Below are 15,280 nucleotides of genomic sequence, written 5' to 3' on the forward strand. Positions count from 1 at the left end.
ACAGTAACCTTTTCTTTCTTAAGAAGATTCTTTGTTCTGGGTCATGCCAGGGATGGCTAGTTCCCTTTCTCTTTTCCTTTCTTAAAGGGAAGCTTAGACAAAAATGGACATATAAGTGACCTTAGAAGAGACAAATTCAGTAATGTGGTTCTAGTAAGATAATTCAGGCCAAGGCACATGGGTCATAAAAATTAGCAAAAGTCCTTATAAATGATGAAGCAATTATGCACATTCTTAGTCTTTTATCTAGAAGTATCTCAATGTTTGTTTTTAAATTAAATGTACACAGATTTTGCTGCTGGAATGCAATTGGCCTGCAGGAAGAGAAATAGTATAAGCAAACATAAGTCAGAGGGAGGTGGGAAAGGCATTTGTCTTACCTAGATGCCTCGCTGCTCTGTCTGAAATATATTTGCCTGGAACATAGCCAGCTGAGCTCTGATCTCTTAGCGAGTGAAATAAAGAGGAAAAAAAAATAGCTACCCATACAACTGTGCTGAAATAAAACTGTTCTTCGTTAGATTCTGACCATTCCCCATTGTGCATTCTCGCTCGATGATGTAAAGTTGTTGGGGTGTGGGAAGCCATACCATGAAGCACAGGAAATAGTTTAAATCTTTGGAAATATTTTTAAGGTTAAATAAATGGGGGAAATGACTAGAGTTACATTGCCAACCACTTCAGAGTAAGTTCTACTGGCAGAAGTTTTCATTGTTAGTGTTCCTCTGAAAACAGACACAAATAAGGTATACTGGGGTAACCTCTCACATGCATTTGGCATGCGTTTGAGAGAGATGGTGGTCCATTTTCCAATTTCTTTCAACTCAGCTCAGCTCTAGGCAGCTTTCTGGGAACACAGTTAGGTACATTTGATCTGAAGGTGTGACCTGGATGTCTCTAGATGGGTGGTAATAAGTGGGAGAGATCTTAAGGGTTTTGGAAAATAGCATTACTTTCAAAAAACCCAAGATACAAGTCTAAGCTACTTTTGTGGAAGTGTGACACCTACTTGTCCACTATTCAGGTGTGATGAAGGCAAGGAAATCATGGGATGTTGGTTTTAATGACAAATATCTGAATGTGAAATCAAGAGGAAACAGAATCTCATTGGCTAAAAGTGCTTGTAAAACTGCCATGTTTTCTAAGGTGGAAGTAACCATTTGGCCTAAAAATGACAGTTTGTATGTGATCCTCATGACCACCCACTCTTGACGGTGTAAGAACAGGCAAAAAGTTTTTTGTTCTGTTTCGTTTTTCATTTTTTGAAGTACTAGGGGTTTGTGCTCAGGGTCTGGTGCATGCTAGGCAAGTGTCCTACCACTGAGCTACATCTCTAGCCTTTTATTTTATTTTAGTTTAGTTTGAGAGAGATTCTTACTAAGTTGCCAAGACTGACCTCAAACTTTCGATCCTTCTGCTTCAGCCTCCTGAGTAGCTGGGATTACAGGTGAGTAGCTGGGATTACAGGTGAGCACCTGTGATCTTTAGAGAATAGCTGGGATCACAGGCTTGTGCCACTGCACCCTTCTCGAAACAGGTTTCTTGTTGCTCTTCCTTTTCTGTGACATCCTGACAATAGACTGCTTAATCTCCAAAGAGTAAGGCAGGGAAGGTAAAGGAATTAATTTCAAGATACTTTTTTTAAAAATATTTTTTTTTTAGTTGTAGTTGGACACAATGTCTTTATTTATTTTTATGTGGTGCTAAGGATTGAACCCGTGCCTCACATGTGTGAGGTGGGTGCTCTACCAATGAGCTACAGCCCCAGCCCTCAAGATACTTTTTTGTTATAGATTAGATTCTGAGCTAATACTCTGTAAATCTGTCATTCTGTTTTATAAAACATATCATATATTATTATAGCTATATTTTAATGTTCATATTAGTTCTGCTAGTCTATTAATTCCTTAGGGTCATTCAGTTGAATTCTCTATTCCTAGTACCTAGCAAATTGCCTATAAATATCAGGTTCTTAATCAATGCTTGTTGAATAACTAAATAAATTATAAAAATTAAGTATAAGATTACAATGTGGCTGGGTAATTATGCCAACCTACTACTATGTAAAAAAATTAAAGAAGAAATAGTTTATTGATACATAATTTGCATATCATAAGATTTACTTTTTCAAAATGAATAAGTCAGCAGTAATAATGCTGTGCAATCATCATCACTCCCTAATTTTAGAACATTTTTATCACTTTAGAAAGAAACCTCATGCTCTTTAACATTCATTCTCCATGCCATCTTCCTCAGGGATGTCTGGTTCCTTTCCTTTAGCATAACATTCTCAAGGTTCATTCATGTTGTACCATAGGTCAATACGTCATTCCTTTTTATGGCAGAATAATAGGCCATTGTGTGGATAGACCACCTTGTGTATTTGTTCAACAGTTTAACAATCTTTTGCGTATTTCTACTCTGCAGCTATTATAGATAATGATTATAGATAATACTGCTATAAACCTTTATATACAAGTTTTTACATGAATATAGATATTCAGTTCCCTTGGGTACAAACTTAAGAGTTTATATTGACACAAAACAGTATGTGTGATTCTAATAGTATAAAATATCCAGAGGAGGCAAATTCATAGAGACAAAGGAGATTAGCTTTTCGTATGGCCTTGAAAGAGAAGGGTCTGTAAAGTAAATGTAATGGGCCTGGATTTCTTTTTGAGATGATAAACCACTGGGTGAAATGATAACTCTAGCTTTTTAAAGAACCACCAAACTGTTTTCCAAAGCAACTGCACCATTTTATAACCCTACAAGCGATGATGGTTCAATTCTCCTTATCAACCCTTGCTATTACCTAACATTTTTATTACAGCCATTCTGGTGTGCATGTGAAGGATTATCTCATTTTGGTTTTGACTTGAATTTACTAAATGATACTGAGCATCTTTTCGTATACTCGTTGTCCATTTCTTCTTTGGTAAAATGTCTGTTAAAATCCTTTCGTCATTTATAAATTGGCTTGTCATTTTATTATTTATTTTTAAGAGTTCTTCATATATTATAAATTCTTATTATATTATAAATTCATATATTATATAAATCAGTTATATGATTTTTAAATATTTTAATATGTGAGTTTCATTTCCACTTTCTTGATGATGTCCTTTGAAGCACAAAAGTTTTTAAATTTCAATGAATTCCAGTGTATCTAGTTTTTCTTTCTGTTGCTAGTGCTTTCATTGTCATGTTTAAGGAAAAATCACCTAAACCAACATCACCAACATTTACACCTATGTTTTCTTTAAGAGTTGTATAGATCTAATTCTTAGATATATGTCTTTTAATTTCCATTTTTAGTTAGTTTTCTATTTGTTGTGAAGCACCATTTTTTTGGTGGCCCAACTTAATCCTTTTGCATGTAGATATCCCATTGACCAAAAATACTTTCAACAATCAGTAGTAGTTGATTGTTATGATTTGGATATGCCTTATCCCCACAAACACCTATGTTAATGCAGGAATGTTCAGGGTGAAATGATTGGATTGAGAGCTATAGCCTAATCAGTCCACCAAGTTTGAATGGATTAAGTGGGATGTAATGGTAGGCAGGTGGGGCATGACTGGAGAAGGTAGGTCCCTGGGGGCGTGTCCTGAAAGTTCATCTTCCCTGCAGCCCCTTCCCCTTGCCCTCTCTGCTTTCTAGCCACCTTGAGCAGAGCAGCACTTCTCTACCAGGTCTCTTCAGCCTTCCCACCATGATGTTTGGTCTCACCTTGGGCCCTGAGCAGTGGACTCAGCCAATGGACTAAACCTCTGAAACTGTGAGTTAAAATAAACTTTTCCTCCATTAAGTTGTTCTTGTCAAGTATTTTGGTCACTGCAACAAAAAGATAACTGATACATTGATAGTCGAGAATATAATAAAATCTCAATAATTCAGATTATATTATACTCAAAAGTAATATGGATATTGACCTTTTGTGTTAATTGTAAAGAAGTGCTTTATGAAGAAAATTATTAATAAGCAATTTCAGAGGATGTTAGTGTATATATAAGATTCTTCAGTAAATCTGTTAACTGCATCCATTCATTCTCAACTGTTACTTATTTGTATTTATTCATGGTTAAAGATGGTTGAGTACTTTGGTTTATATGGGCTCTTTGAGTTGCAAAGAACAGAGATGTTCATCATTAACCTTAATAAAAAAGTAATTTGTTGGAATGAGTTGAGAAGCTAACAGAATCCAAGTCTGGTGCCCATACCTTTGAGATGGCTTTTTGTTACTTAGTTCAAATTAGAGAAAGAGGCCTTTTGGTACAATAGATGTAAAAACTATATGGGAAAGAGAATCCCCTTCTGCCTAATGTCCTCTTTTTCTTCAGATATCTTATCCTGAATCTAAGTGCCTTAATAGACTTCCTTCTCTCCATTCTCAGGAGTACAAACATTTCCATTCTGGCAATAGAAATGGAGCACAGAATGCCAACAGAACGTAGGACTTAGAAGGTGTGTGTTTCATGGAACGGATGAGCAGATGAGTGGTTAAAAAGACAAGGGCTGTAGAGAGGTTTCAGAAGAGAATTTTCCTACCCTTCTTAATGAGTGGCCATGGAATACCCACAACAGGTAGAGTGAGGGTCACCTGTTGTAGGTCGTCTATGAACACACAGGACTCACATTTGTCTACCTTGCCAACTCTAGGTGGTTTGAATTTATTTTTTGATGCTAGAGTGAGGAATCAGCTGTACAGATTGGGGATCTCATATGTTTCTACCTGACCTTTTTCCTTACTGCACCATATAGAGACATAAGCAAAGGACAAGCACAGTGGGAGGTGATAAATTTCCTCTCTAATCAGTTTAGCTGCCTGACTTCCAATAGTGAGGTATGAAAACAGTCATTAGCCTGCAGTGAGTCCATTTTTTCCCCCTGACTAGTCTTCCTTCCCTCTGCACTGTGTCTGAGTTAAGGGGCACTATCTTGGCACTAATTTGGGGAATTATCTCTTTTTGAGGGACTTTTCCTACTCACTCTCTCATCTATGTAATTTCTCTAAGTTATAGATTCTGAATACTTAAAATCTCTCACAACAGCTTGGTATATCACCTGTTTCCCTTGATTCTACTTCATAGTTCCTCTGCTTTCTTTCAACTTCAGTTCCTATGGCTCATTTCTAATCTCTACCAGAAGGAATAGGGCTGGTCCAGCTCAGCCTTTTGCATTAGACTTCCTCTTCTGTGCCTTATCAGGTGCTTTTTTTTTCCCCAGGGTGTATTAGGAATTGAACCCAGGGCCTCCTCACGTGTGACCACCGTTTAGATTGCTTGTCCTTGGTTAACTAGCTTACCCAGCGGCAGTTGTGTGTTAGAGGCTACTGTGACTTATAATTGGCTACTTAAAGGCCAAGGGGGAGGGTTAACCAGTACAAGTACCCCATCATGGAAGCTCCATGATTTCCAAATCTAGTAATTACCTATTATGGGATGGAAATAATTATGTTTAACTTCTGTGGAAATATATATAAGTGAATGTTGTAGATATTCACTTCATTTAAAATAAAAAATAGTAATTTGATCATTTTAAATTCATTAATTCAACCATTTCACAGATTCTCCAGTAAGTGCCAAATGATGAGGCTTATATATCTTTAACAGCTTAATTACTGATGCAGAAGGATTGTGAGTTCAAAGACAGCCTCAGCAACTTAGTGAGGCTCTATCCAACTCAGTGAGACCTGTCTTAAATAAAGTACAAAAAAAGGCTGGGGATGTGGCTCAGTTGTTTAGCACCCCTGGGTTCAATACCCAGTACTGGAAAAAAAAGGAGCTTGATTATTTTAATCAACCATATTATTTAATATTATAGAAGAAAAGTGATTTTTTTTTGCTATTTTTTCCTAAGGTTCCTATATAAGGACTCACTTTTTTTTCCCTCCTTGTGTAAGGAAGTTATTTTAAGGGTAGAAATATGTCATAAACTAAATTAATTTCCCACCAACCCCAAACTTATGTGTTGAAGCCCTAAGCTCCATATGTGATTGTATTTGTAGGTAGGGTCTTTAGGAAAGTAATAAAGATTAAATGAGGTCATAGGGTGGTGTTCTACTCTTGGGGACTAGGGCCTTATAAGAAAATGAAGAGATTCCCGTGCTTTCTTTTCCCTGTATGAATAGAGAAGAGGCCCTGTGAAGCCACAGTGAGAAGTGCACTCTCTACAAATCAGGAAAAAAGGCTTGCTAGGGCCTGAATATTTGTATTCATCTCCCCAAAATTAGTATGTTAAACTCTAAAAGCAATAGTATTAAGAGGTAGAATCTGTAAGCAGTGACTAGATCATGAGGAATCTATAAGTGCCCTTATAAAAAAGGCTGGAGGGATTTATTTGCTCCTTCTGCCATGTGAGGACATATGGAAGCCACCATCTATGTAACAAAAAATTGTAACTCTCAACAGCTTCAGAATCAGTCGGTACTTTGATCTTGGTCTTCCCAATTTCCAGAACCAAACAATAATTTCCTATTGTTTATAAAGTACCCAGTCTAAGTTATTTTGTCACAGTAGCCCAATGTAAGACAAAGTCTCACCAGAAACCAGCTTCAAAGGCATCTTGATCTTGAACATCTAGTCTTCAGAACTGTGAGAGGATAAGTTCCCATTGTCTATGTGTCCTAACCTGCATATTTTATTATGGTAGCCCTGGGAAAAGCAAAGGTTGATAGTCACTCACTGTGAATTCAGCTTAATTTTCTTCCCAGCCCATCTATAATGAGGTTTTATAGACAGCATTTATTTGCATGTTTGTTGCTAATCCCTTTCCCCTTCTATGATGTAAACCCCTCAAGCAGAGGAATTGTTTATCTTGGTCACTGAGGTACCCCCAGCCACAATTAGGCAAACTATATAGTCACTGAGTGAATGCACTAGTGATGATGTTATGGTTAAGATGTGAGGTGTCTCCACAAAGATCTTGTGTGAGAAAATGTAAGAAGGTTTAGAGGTGAAATGATTGGGTTATGAGAGCCTTAACCCAACCAGTGAATGAATCCCATGATAGATTAACTGAGTGGTAACTTCAGGCAGATAGGGTGGGCTGAAGGAGGTAGGTGCCTGGGGGTGTGCCTTTGGGGTTTATATATTGTCCTTGTTTAGTTTAGTCTCTCTGTTTCCTCACGTGATGTCAGTTGCTTTCTTCCACCACACTCTTCTACCTCTTCTACCATGATGTTCAGCCTCACCTCAAGCTCCGAGGAATGGAGTTGACCATCTATGGACTGAGACCTCTGAAACGGCGAGCCTCCAAATAAACTTTTCCTCCTCTAATATTCTTGTCAGGTCTTTTAGTCATAGCAGTGAAAAGCTGAGTAAAACAGATGGGATTATATTGGTATGCCTTCATGCATAAGAGAACGGGCACTTTCCTCCAAATACTAATGTTGGACCCAAAAAACCCAACATGCTTCTTCTCATGATGCTTTCTGCATTTGGTCTTTGTAAAACCAAATTTAATCTTTTGCTTCAAAGTCTGCTTGTTCACCTTCTCCTTTGTCAGCACTTTTTTTTCCCAGACATTGGAAAAGTTGAAACTTCAGGTATCAGTTCTTTCCTACATCTCTTCTTCAAGGATGCAATATTAACTAGTGATTAATAGTACAGATTCTGGGCCACCCTCAGCAAATTAGCAAGGGCCTAAACAATTTAGTGAAACCCTTCTCAAAAGAAAAATAAAAGGGCTGGAGATGTGGCTCAGTGGTTAAGTACCTGTGGGTTCAATCCCGAGTGTAAAACAAAACAAAACACAAAAAAACAGTATAGATTCTAGAACTAGATTGCCTGGGTTCAAATTCTGGCTCGATTAATTAAATAACCATGAGGTTGGGCAAGTGAAGTAAACTCTCTGTGCCTCAGTACTTTTATCTGTGAAATTGTGGGCACTGCAAAGCCTTATTAATTATTGCAAGATTTAAATGAGTAATATTTGTAAATCACCTAGAAGGATGGCTGGCATGGAGAACATACTTAACAAGTATTAGGTATAACTTTTTAATATTCACATCATTTTTTTCATCTGCAGTTTCTCTGGGATATTTTATCCAATCTACCAGCCCTGAATTGCCGCTGAATTCTGGTCTTATGTAACCAATTCATATAACCAGCTATTCTAATATGACCTCCAAGAGTCTTGTCCTTTAATATACACGCCCTCTACAGTCTCCTCTCCTTAATTATGGGTGGAACTTGTGAATATGATGTAATATCACTCCTGCAGTTAAGTTACTAATCAGATGACTTTGAGATAACCCAAAGGAGATTATCTTGAGTGCACCAGACAATCAGGTAAGCATTTAAAAGAAGGTGAAACACCAGAGAGATGTACTTCTGCTAGCCTGGAAGAAAATAAACAGCTATGGTGTGGACTGTCCATGCGAGTCACATGGCAAGGAGTTGTGAGCAGCCTCTTAGAGCCAAGAGCAGTCCCTGTATGACAGCCAGCAGGAAAATGGGGACCTCAGTCACACAGCTGCAAGGAAATGAATTCTGCCAGCAGCTAGTGAGTCTGGAAGAGGATCCCAAGCCTAAGATAAAAATCACATCCCTGGCTGATCCCTTGACTTCTGTCTGGTGAGACCCTAAGCATATGACCCAGCCATCCCATCCCTGGAACTCCAACTCACAGAATCTGTGAGATAATAAGCAGGTGCTGTTTCAAACTGTTATGTTTGTGGGGATTTGTTACTCAGCAATAGAAAACACGTGTGCCAGCTGCCAAGTTTACTTCTCCACATCAGTGTCTATGATAGTAATCTCACATTTTACACACCCAAAAAGACTCTTAATCTTTGTCTGCTAACCTGCATTTTCCTTTTTTCCTCTTAGTAAGTCACTCAGACCTAAGAACTAGAATTATCTTTGGTATATCGCCTTCCCTCAGACCCTACAGACAATTCATTCACAAATCTTAGACTCTGTCATCAAAATATACCCTGCATCTAGTCACTTTTCCCCACCTCCCCTGCTGTCACCTGGCCCAAGCCATCTCCATCTGGTGGTTGGACCCCTAAGTAGACTTCTCTTATCTCTGTTCCATGAAGTGACCCTTCTTCCTGTGCTTCCAGTGAGCATTTTAATGTAAATCAGGCCATACCACTTTTCCTAGGATTCACAATGACTTCTCACAGTACTCAGTAAAATCTAGATTGCTTACTATGACCTCTAGGCCCCGGATAACTTGGTCCCTGGTGTCTTATTCCCTGGGTGCTACTGTAGCAGACTTCCGACATGGTGATTTATAAATCCTGGAAGTGCATTTCTCACTGTTCTGGAGGTTAGGAAGTCCATGATTATAACAGCAAGTCTGGGATCTGGGGTCTAGTGAGGGCCCTGATATCCACTTCATGTTTGGGAGGGGAGGAAGGCTCCTTCAAATATGACAGAGGAGCAGAAGAACTGAAAGAGAGAATGAAGATGACAAGGTCAAATTCACCCTTTTTAAGAACTATTCCCTTGATAATGGCAGAGCCCTGGATGGTATCATCCCCTCTTACAGTACTGCCTCTTAATACTGGCACCAAGCAAGGTTGCTTTACAGGGTGTTCATACTTGTTTTTCCTTTATCTGGAACATTCCATCCCACATCTTCCATGATTTCTTTCCTCACTTTGTGAAGGTTTCTTCAAATGTTACCTCCACTAGCCCATTTCCATGTTTGTCTTTTGGGGAAAAAAATTTCAACCTTCCTCCCTGCCCATTTGTCTCCATTGCTTTTTTTTTTTCCTTAATATTTTTTAGCTGTCGATGGGCCTTTTATTTATTTATATGTGATGCTGAGAATCGAACCCAGTACCTCACATATGCTAGGCAAGTGCTCTACCACTGAGCCACGACCCCAGCCCTCCATTACTTTTGTAGTCCTGGCATTGTTGGTGTTGTGCTTGTGTTCTCTCTCTGTCTCTGTCTGTCTCTCTTTGTCTCTCTCTCTCTATGTCTCTCTCTCTCTGTCTCTGTCTGTCTCTCTTTGTCTCTCTCTCTCTATGTCTCTCTCTCTCTGTCTCTCTGTCTCTGTCTCTGTCTGTCTCTCTCTCTCTTTCTCTCTCTCTCTCTCTGTTATTTATTTGTTGCCTATCTCCAGTGTTGAAATATAAGTTCCATCAGGGAAATGACTTCAAGTTGATCGTCACTCAGTCCTCAGGCCTTAGACCTGTCTCTGACATAAGCAAGCAGGCACTTAAATGGTCTGTATTGAATTAAGAACATAGGGAAATATTTGATAAGTTTACATTAGAAGCAGAATTGTGACCTCTATCTATTCAAAAAAGTCCTGAATAGGATACTATTTTAAGGCAGGAATTAAGAGATCATACTGTATTGAATTGGGAAATGTTTGTGCTATCAAATTACATGATGTTTAGAGAAGTTTAATACTATTGAAACAATACTAATGGTATCGCTGATGCAATTTTTGCTGATGTAAGGTTATGGGGGTTGAGCTCCAAGATATAATGTTGTTCTCATGATATCTTTTTTTTTTTTTTTTTGGCTGGGAGAGGTTATTTCAGTAATCTAAATGCTGAAATGTAAACTCTAGCCCTGATCAAGATAGACATGAAAATGGAGCTGTGATGAGTCCATGTCCTCGGTCAAGTACAGTCTCAGTAATCAATAGTAAATAGAACTAGAAAATATCCAAAGTCTATGTGACATGGGAAGTAGAGTTGTTTAGAGTTCATCTCATATTTTAGATATCTGGATGGAGCACAAGTTCAAAATTTCAGCACAACAACTAGATGCCATTGCAATGAAGTTTGATATGTTGGAAAGTTTTCCAGGGTATACACAGGACTTAAGTGATCCAAGATGTATCAGTTTTTAAGACCAAGTTTTCAGGTTTACAACACAGTTCATATGTAGAGATAGCTCCACCCCCTTCCTCCTTTTCACAATGGAGAACATCTTTAAGAACATTGAGTAAGTGGCCTCTACCAGGTCAACAGTGAGTTAGCCCCCTGCACTGTAAATCATGACTCACTGTTGATGGAGAAAGCCAGAGGCATGCTCTTTTTCCATGTGGCATCCTAGGTTTTTACCTTTTCAAAACCATGTCAGCTGTAGTAGTGAATTTATTTCTTTTTCCTTAGTATGTCATCTCCTTATCAAATTGAGAGTGGTGTGTGTGTGTGTTTTTTTTTTTTTTTTGAAGTGTTGGGGATGGAACCCAGGGTCTCATGCATACCAGCAAGCACTCTGTGGCTGAACTACACCCCCAGCCCACCTGAGACTTTTTAAACAATGTAAATTGTTTAATTTCTGAAAGAAATTCTTATTCTAGTTTAGAATGGTGTAATCAAGCAAATCAACTTCTTTCTAAATCATCCTCAGAGAAAGGGAAACATAATGTTGTAATTTTTCAAACTTTTAGATATGAAAATATTTACTGTTTACTCAAAAGGGTCTATTTTGAACTCTAGTCAAGTATGAAAGTATGCTGTGAATTAAAAATCTGATCTGATAAAATGACACATAAATATTTGAACAGGAATTTTGGTCCTAATGCCCAGGGGATGGCTGTAAATCTGCCTGAAATACAAAGCACTCTTTCGTTCGAAAACTTCAGAGAGCCAACTATTTGGGTATTAAAGACTCCTGCCCAGATTACTGTTAATGCTAATCCTGAAGGGATTACTGAATAACTATGATTTTTATTCCTTTTAGAATGTCATAGCTATATGACTATTACATTGCATGTCTCTATTCTGACTGAATTCTGGCACCTGCATTGTACACATGGATAGAAATCATGCTCTGTTTCTCATGAAGGTAAGTTTTTTTTTCTGGTTGATTGAAAGTTATAAAAAAATATTTATTTTTAACGGATGTCAATGTTGTACCTGTAACTTATAAACAATTTTATTTTGGATTTATTTAGACAATCACAGAATAATATTTTTAAAATTGTTTTTTAGTAATACATTTATTTATTTTTATTTGGTGCTGAGGATCGAACTTAGCACCTCACATGTGCGAGGTAAGCACTCTACTACAGCTACAACTGCAACCCAGAATAATATTTTTAAGATAAAAAAAAATTTACATTGACCAAAAATGATTCAGTTGAAGTAATTAAAGCTTTAGTGAACAAAGTGGTTAAAGGACTGCCGGTATCTAAGAACATTCTAGCTTGCTCTCATCCCACAAAACTGCAGTTACTCTTGGAGAGATTAAAGCAATACAGGCTTTCAGGAACTAACAGGCTATAATGAAATGTTCACAAACAGAATAACAGAAGAGTATCAGTGATCCTCCCCATCACTGGTTCCCACACATTTTGTGGATGAATAAAGAGCTAGTCTTCATTCTCCCCTCCTATTTGTAATAAGTTATGACCTGTGCCTCTTATTTTTGCTGCATGTGACCATGTAGGCGAATGATCACATTAAATATGTCCACATATGATGAGATACAGCAGTAGTAATCCATAGTGTTCAAATGGAATTCACTGGATTCAAATGCCTTAGAACCTCTGTGTGTCACTGTTATTTTCTCATTAATCTTGACACTCCTGTAAGAGGGTAGAGGCTATGACTCCCAATTGAATTCTAAAGACCCAGATACAAGTAAATAGCTGAAGGTTTTTCAAATGTCACATAAAAAGTTCAAGTAGGGACAAGGTAACAGAATCCAGGCCCATAGACTCTTTTGAGTTTTGCTAGGTCCACAATGAGACAATTCATGGAACTTCACATTTAAAAGAAAATGTCTGTATCCAAGTGGAACAGAACAGGCATCCTGGGATTTTGTTGCCATCTTTTATGTGACTTAACTTCTTTTCACCCTTATTTTTCACAGGGGTCCTGGATGGCTTCCTTATGGAATTTACTTTTAAATTATGTAAAAATGATCAATTTTCAAATTAAAATTTATACAGTTGGGCAAGTTAGCAGGCAATTTTGATTGCCAAACTGCCACCTGTACTCTTATAGTTATGCAGGCCCTCATCCTCACACTTGGTGACCACTTCCACTGGCTTCAACACAGAACTCTAGCAGCTTCTTTAGTGGCTCCTTTTAAAGCATTTTTGAGCTTATGACCCATTTGCTCTGTCATAAAAGGCCAACTCTCAACTAACAGAGTTGGCTGTCAGGGATTTCTACTAATTCTTCTTCTCCCGGTCTCTGTCATTCATTCATTCTTTCTTTCTTTCAGTGACTTTTCATCAGCTGCCCAGGCATATCCAGCTCACTGCTACTCACAGTCCTGGAAACCCTCTGCTTTTATCCCTCAAGGAATTCACACTTTAGTAAAGGGACACACACACCTATACAAGTGAAATAATGCTTTGAGAGGTGTAATAAGAGGGTGTGTCTGTAGTAGGGGGAAAAACAAATGAAGTAGAGAACTCTTTGAAAGAAATTTATAACTTTGAAGGACAAAAGGATTTGGAAAAAAGATTTAGCTATCAGTCTCTTCATTACAGGCTTGTTTATCATGAAAATGAAGCTAAAATATTTGGATATAACAATCCTAGAATACATTCATAGATTGAAATATTAGGTAGTTTGAAGTGTATTGCTCCTAACCACTACACTGGGTCCTATGTCAGCAGTATTTAAAATCTGCTATTTTATTTGACTGGTACAATTTTTAAAATTTCCTTCCAGATAGATATTGATCCTCCACTTTGCCATAGTGCCACTTTGTTACTATCTAATACATGACCTATTTGCCTGTTTATCTGCCTGGCCCTTGAGGCTATCAATATTTATCATCTCTGTTTTATAGATGTAACTGAAGTAGAAAAACTATCCCCCGGACCAGATATTTGACTATCAGGAATTTTTTTTTTTTTTTTTAGAATATTTTCACCTGGAAAATCAGTAGAAACCAGTAATAAATTCATAGAGGATCTCTTAATCCAACCTTGCATTTTCCAATCCTTCCTAGATAGAGGGAGAGAACTTTCCCAGTACCTGTAAAAGTCTGCCTTTAGTTCTTGAATGGGAGAAAGGAATGTGAGGCCTTACAGATTGGTGTATGAAAGGACTAGGAAATGCAAGCTATCAGGAGTGACATGTAATGGGAATCCGGCCAAGTAATAAAACATTTGCCTTTCAAGCCAGGCACTGGGCCCAAACCACTAGCTGAAACCTTTTATGGTTCAGATCCTCTTCATTTGCTCTCTAACTCTCCATCTTACTAGTTAACTCTGATGTTTTCCAAATATCTAGCAACTGGAATGTAATTCCCCAAAGTGAGGGATTTCCTCTGGGCAGCCACCCTGATCTTGGAAGGAAAGAAGATTTCAGATTCCACACTCTCTTCCTGGAAAGTCCATTTCAGATTCCTTTCTGATAGCCTAGGGGAATGGAAATGCCATGAGGGAAGACCTAAATTTCCCTGTCATTAGTGGAATCTAAAACAGTGGACCCTATTCTCTTTTGGGAGAATTCATGTTGGATTGAAATATTTTGAGAAGTATAGAAGAATCTATGACCTATATTGATCACATAACCCATTTTTTCAGATTGTGTATCCCTTTTGTTTTGAAAACATTAAAACAGAGAAGGAAGATGCTTAGAAATTATTAAAACACACACACACACACACACACACACACTCACACACACACGTTGGAATTTTTAGGTGTTAAATAGGACCTGGGAATGTGCACTTTTCACAGCAGGACAGGTGATTCTGATGTAGATGATCTAAGGACAATTCAGAACTCTCACCTCAACTATTGGTTCCAATTTTCCCAAATCCCCACACTCTATTGGAAAGGACTTCACTTGAAGACTGAAGAGAAGCCATTGTCATTGATAATCAAACCATCAAATGGATATTCAAGTCAAGATCACAGTTGAGATTGGGTTAGAATTTGTCTTTGAATGCTAAAATTTCAAAGACAAAAAAAATCACAAAAGAAAAAACAGTTTATTGAAATGTGAATAAATTCAGGATTTCTTCAACCTAAGAAAATAATTGGAAATGTGAGCTTATTTGTTATAAAATTAGAAGAATAACAATGGCAAGAAACGCTGCTTGTAATAAAATTGAGGGATATGGTAACTAAATGAAATCATTAATATACAGTTGCCAAATTGGAAAGATCAATAAGGACTGAGTTTTGGATATAGATGATGTTAATATGGTAAGGGTTATAATTTATAAGCATTTCTTTGGAACTTTTGCTCAGTTTGTGTATTGATTTCCTTTAAGATATTAAGGACTGAGATGAAATGGAAAACTGATTCCTGTTAAAATGAAATATGTGTGGAAATATTTAGGAAAGTGCAAATATTGCATAAATGAGCAAATTCTTGAAATA

This window comes from Urocitellus parryii, chromosome 4 (genome assembly GCF_045843805.1).
Source record: "Urocitellus parryii isolate mUroPar1 chromosome 4, mUroPar1.hap1, whole genome shotgun sequence".
Taxonomy (NCBI): Eukaryota; Metazoa; Chordata; class Mammalia; order Rodentia; family Sciuridae; genus Urocitellus; species Urocitellus parryii.